Source organism: Panthera uncia, chromosome E1 (genome assembly GCF_023721935.1).
Source record: "Panthera uncia isolate 11264 chromosome E1, Puncia_PCG_1.0, whole genome shotgun sequence".
In the NCBI taxonomy this organism is placed as follows: domain Eukaryota; kingdom Metazoa; phylum Chordata; class Mammalia; order Carnivora; family Felidae; genus Panthera; species Panthera uncia.
The window spans coordinates 43,008,270-43,014,503 of record NC_064814.1 but is presented as its reverse complement, the minus strand read 5'-3'; the positions used below and the strand labels follow the sequence as shown (position 1 = coordinate 43,014,503).

The following is a 6,234-nucleotide window of genomic DNA, read 5'->3' as shown; positions in this document are numbered from 1 at the left end:
GAAAGAAAGAAAGAAAGAAAGAAAGAAAGAAAGAAAGAAAGAAAGAACAGATTTCTGGTAAGCCTCGATGGGGCACCTCCAGGTAAAACAATGTAGGCAGAAGACAGATGACAAGAAACTGAGAGGAGAGAACAATAAGGGAGTGGAGATAAGAGACTACTTCCTTTTCTTCTTTTCTTTTGATTTCTCTTGAACTAATTTTAGACTTGCAGAAAAGTTACAAAAATAGTAGAGTTTTATATACCCTTGATACAGCTTTTCCTAATGTTAGTATCTTGTATATCCATAGTACAGTTACCAAGATAAGGAAATTAATACTGGAATACTACTATTAACTAAAGTAAACTAATTTTTATTAAAAATCAGTAGTTTTTTCCACTAATGCCTCCTTGAAATTTTCTTGTCACTTGATATCTGTCACACTGTACAATAGAAAGCTCTGTTTCTTTCACTTAATTGAATTCATTGAATTTCACTGTACTTAAAATATAATAAAAGTTATTGTAGAAAGATTAGAAAATTTAGGAGCACAAAAGGAGAAAAATACAAGCCTAGAGATCATCAATCAGTTAATATTTTGGTATATAACTTTTAGACTTTTTTTTGGCTTACATATAAACTGGGATGGTTGGGAATGGATGCCCCATCCCTTAGTCTTACGGTTCTCAAAATCTGCTTTATTCAAATATAATTCACGTACAACTCAACTCACCCACTTAAAGTGTGCAACTCAATGGTTTTTGGTATATTCACTGAATTGTGTGACAATCTCCATGGTAAATTTTAGGACATTTTTATCACCCCAAAGAAATCCATACTCATCAGCACTCCTCATTTTCCTCCAACCTCTTCCCTGCCCCTCCCTGCCTCCCAAGCCCTGGGCAACCACCAATCTATTTTCTGTCTCTATGGATTTGCCTGTTCCAGAAATTTCATATAAATGAATCATACAATATGTAGTCTCTTGTGACTTATTCTTTCACTTAGCATAATGTTTTCAAGAGTCATTCAAGTTGTAATTCATATCAGTACTCAATTCCCTGAGTACTCTTCCACTGCATGAATATACCATATTTTGTTTATCCATTTATCAATTGATGGACATTTGGGTTGTTTCCATTTTTGCCTATTATGGAATGCTGCTACGACGTTCATGTATAGTTGACCCTTGAATAACATGAGGGTTAGCGGTGCCAATACCCCCACACAAAAATCTAGGTATAATTTCTGACTCCCCCAAAACTTAACTAGTAAAAGCCAGAAGTCTTACTGATAATGTAACCAGTGAATTAACATATATTTTATATGTTATATGTATTATATACTATATTCTTACAATAAAGTTAGAGAAAATGTTATTAAGAAAATCATAAAGAAGAGAAAATACATTTGCAGTACTGTGCTGTATTTACAGAAGAAAGTCCACATACAAGTGGACCCATGCAGTTAAAACCCCTATTGTTCAAGGATCAACTGTACAAGTTTTTGTGTGGACATATGTTTTCACTTCTCTTGGGCATATACCTAGAAGTGGAACTGTCAGGTCATGTGATAATTCTATATTCAACACTCTTAGGAACTGCAATACTGTTTTCTAAAGCAGTTGTGTGCCATTTCACATTTCCACCAGCAATATACAAGGGTTCTAATTTCTCCACATTTTTACCAATACTTGTTATTTTCCATTTTTTAAATTATAAGCAATCCTAGTGGGTACAAAATAATATCTTATTGTGGTTTTGATTTGCATTTTCTTGACAGCTAACGATATTGAGTATCTTTTTGTGTGCTTCTTGATAATTTGTATATCTTCTTTAGAGAAATGTATATTCAAATCCTTTGCCCATTTTTCAATTAAGTTGTCAATCAGTTCAATTAGTTATAAGAGTTCTTCACATTCTAGATATGATTCTTATCAGATACATAATTTTCTCCTATTTTGTTGGTTGTTTTTATAGTTCCTTGATATTCTGTTATGTGTTGAATTCTGGCCCCCTAAAAAAGATATGTTGGAAGTCCTAACCCCAAAGACTTCAGAATGTGACTATATTTGATTACAGAGGTATTCAGGTTAAAATGAGGTAATTAGAATGGGCTCTAATCCAATATGACAGATATCTTTATAAAAAGAGAAAACTTGGACACAGACACAGGGAGAATGCCATGTGAAGACAGAGGAGTGGAGTAATCCATCTAGAAGCCAATGAATGCCAAAGATTGCAAGCAAAACAACAGAAGATATGAAAAGACAAGGAAGAATTCCCCTACAGGTTTCAGAGACAGCTTGACTTTGCCAACACCTTCATTTTGGACTTCTAGACTCTAGGACTAAAAGACAATAAATATCTGTTGTTTTAGGGCACCCGGTTGGTAGACCTTTGTCACAGCACCCTTAGGAAACTAGTACAGTATTGTAGCAAAAATGTTTTTAACTTGTGATGATATTCAATGTATATATATTTTTGGTCACTTGTGCTTCTGATGTCATATTGAGGAAACCATTGTCTAACCCAATGTCACAAAGATTTATTACTATATTTCTTCCAAAAGTTTTTCAAAAAGTTTTAATTAATTAATTAATTAATTTATCTATCTACCTATCTATCTATCTATCTAGAAAGAGAGAGAGAGAATACAAGCAGGGAAGGGGCAGAGAGAGAGAATTCCCAGGAAGCTCTGTGCTGTCAGCACGGAGCCCAATGTGGGCCCGATATCATGAACCATGAGATCATGACCTGAGCCAAAATCAAGAGTCAGGTGCTCAAGCTACTGAGCCACCCGGGCACCTTCTAAAAGTTTTTTTTTTTTTTTTTTTTAAGTTTATGTATTTATTTTGAGAGAAAGTGCGAGCATGAGCGAGGGAGTAGCAAAGAGATGCGAGAGAGAGAATCTCAAGTAGGCTCCATGTCAGCCAGTGTGGAGCCTGATCTGGGGCTCAATCCCATGAACTGTGAGATCGTGACCTGAGCCTAAACCAAGAGTCAGATGCTTAACCGACTGAGCCACTCAGGCACCCCTATTTTTTCTATAACTTTTATGGTTTTAGCTCCTATATTTAGGAATATAATACATTTTGAGTTAATTTTTGGGTGTGGTGTGAGGAAGGGGCCCAAATTCATGCTTTTGCCTGTTCATATCCAGTTTTCCCATCACTATTTGGTGGAAAGATTATTATTATTTCTCCATTGAATTGTCTTGGTGCTCTTGTCAAAAAATCCATTGACCATACATGTAAGAGTTTATATCTGGACTCAATTCTATTTCATTGATTCCTGTGTCCATCCTTATGTCAGTATCTCAGTACTTAATTACTATAGTTTTATAATAAGTTTCAAATTGGGAAGTATGAGGCCTTTAACTCTTGTTATTTTTAATTTAATTTTATTTTTTTAATGTTTTATTTTTTTATTTTAGAGGGGGGGGGTGCGGGGCAGAGAGAGAGGGGGACAGAGGACCCAAAGCAGGCTCTGTGCTGACGGCAGAGAGCCTGATGCAGGCATAAACTCACAAACCGTGAGATCATGACCTTGAGCCAAAGTCAGATGCTTTGACCAAGAGAGCCACCCAGATGCCCCTATTTTTCATTTTAGAGATAATTTTGTCTTTTTCTTCAATTTCCTTCCTGAGTTTTATCAACTGTTCTTCATTTGTTCCTATCTTTTTTTTTTTCCCATTTCTGTTTTCATCTCTTAAATATCTGAGTCTACATGGTTTTTCATATTCTCAATGGGTGTTTGGGTATATTTCATCTGTTTGGAGTGCTGACTTATAGTTTTCTTCTGCTTCTTGATTGTTTTTTGGTCCTAGTAAGGTTTCCTCAGGCAATATGTGTGAAATTTCATTTCCCGATTTTCTGAAATGCTTCTCCATGGATTTTACTTACCTCTTGTTCATTTTTATGATACTGGGCTGTTATACATGATTCTTAGTTAATGGTGCCTTTTTCTGTCAGTCTAGCAGTCAAGGCACTTTAGTGTATTTCTGTTTTTTTGTTTATTTGTCTTGATGTAGGATGGAACTGTAGGTCCTCTGATTTTATGGTTCTCTTCTATCTTGGACAACCCTATATTTCCCCTTTTTCCTTCTTTTACTCTTCACATTCCAATGGTCAAAGAGCACTTCTTCATTTCTTTTCACCTTTTTTCTGCTCCAGAAGTTAAGAGTTTGGAAGATTTCCCTTTGAACCTATTCTTTTAAATTGTGCCTGTCCCTTTAAATTGCATCAGACCATGTAAGTTGTATGTTCTTTGAAATCTCTTCCCAATATTCCCATGCTCTCATCTGCCCAGTTACTATTTTATTTAGGTTTCAGATTTCGGGGGTACTTAAAGTTTGGTGGTCATTTCATCACCTTCAGGGTTGCCCTTCACTAGTCCCCCTCTTCTGTCTTCACAGAGTGTCTCAGTCTGCTTTTCCTCATCATGAAGCTATGGCAGGGCACAGGGGGGGTTGGGTGCATGATAGATCATGACACATCACAGCTAAGAGAAAGGAAGCTGTGAGTAAAGACTGAGGATTTTAATTATCACCTTTCCCATTTACAACAGAAAAAACAAAGGCACAAGATTCCAGAGGAGGCAGGATGTGGTAGGATCAAGAAATGGAGGAGAATATGGGAAAGACATCAATCGATAATACCTGAGAAGACAGAATCTGAATGAACTCACATCAGATTATTCAGAGTTCTATCTATTTAGTTCAAGGTACAGTGATCTACTGAGAATAAGGGGAGTAAAGCTGGGATTAGGAGGCTCAGGTAGAGGATAAAGGCTGAGAATCGCCAAAGTGTCTAGCAGCAAAACATGAAATACTGTCAAGTAGAACTGAGGGTTCAGCTGAGGCTAGAAAGCCTACATATGTATGCAGTGTTGTCAATTTCCATGACTGTGTGACTTTTCTGGGATGTAGAAGAGAGACAGTGGCAATTACTGAGGACCGGACATTGGCAAGGCAGGTATGTCAAAGGGTATTCCAAAGTGTAAATGAGGGCATCACTAAAGTGGATGTCTATAGGTTTAGCTGGGTAGAGAGTAAAATCAAAACAATTCAAGGTCAAAGAAAACAAAAAGAGGCTAAGGAACTAGAAATCACAATAAGGATAAAAAGCAGAACTATAAGATTGGGCACCAAATGTGCAAAATCTGACCACTTAGATTTTATTTTGCTATTCAGAGGGTATCCCACTCTTCTCTTATGCCATGAACATCCCTCTAAAAGTGGTGTGCCCAAACAGAAGACAACTATTCCTTAAAGTGTAATAATAGACATATTCCCCTGTTAGAAACTCTCAACAAGGTCCACTTGTGCAGAATGAAGGTGTGGAAAATGTAAAACAACAGAAAGCTGTGATTAGAGACCACAGAGTTACAGTATTAATATCCTTTACCTATAACCAATGGAGTCACAGACTGAGTCTGTAATAAGACCAAAAATTGAAACTAACAAGTCTAGTTTCCAAGCCCCAACTTTTAACACAGTATCTAAGAACAAGTTTTAAATTAAAATTTCACACAAACACACAAATATGACATTTCTGATTGTAAAAGTAGTGTATGTTTATTACAGAAAGTTTAGAAAATACGGTAATTTCTACCTACTTTCCCTTTCTACGTTAGTACAGTCTTTTCAATAGCTTAGACTAGTGGTTGGCAGTTTTTTTCTGTAAAGGGCCAGAGAGTAAAAATTCTAGGCTTTACAGGCTTGAAAGTGTCTGTTTCAACTACTCAACTCTACCCTCTGCACCTATCCAGATGAATGCTGTGCTTTTATTCTTTAGTCTACTAATATGGTTCATTACACTGACTTATTTTCAAATGCTGAAAGAGGAAGAAGCCACAGACAGTACGTAAAAAATAAAATATGGATGTGGCTGTATGTCAATAAAATTTTATTTACAAAACCATTAGTGGGCTGGATTTGGCCCTAGAGCTGTAGCTTGTCAACCCCTACCTTAGACACTTTACTAGATTTATAACTTAAGTACTAGTCAAATGAAATAAACTAGCATGCTAATTTATAATTTTTAGTTTATGAGGATTCAGGTACTATGCTAAAAACTGTAGATGAAAAGACATTACTTGAGCTTAAAGGTTAATGGGGAAACACATAGTACATTCACAGTGAGGTGGAAAACAGGAGAAAAAGTGGTAATACTGCCTGAAAGGAATCATGGAAAGACTTAACCGAGGAGAAAGCACTTGACCTGTGTCTTACAGGACTTTGTTTTAATGCATT

At 36.2% G+C, this 6,234-nt stretch overlaps 1 protein-coding gene across 1 annotated transcript in view; it reads right to left on the bottom strand.

Moving 5' to 3' along the window:
- CPD (carboxypeptidase D) overlaps positions 1-6,234 on the bottom strand; it is an 82,180-nt gene that overhangs the window by 29,439 nt on the left and 46,507 nt on the right. The window lies entirely within an intron of this gene.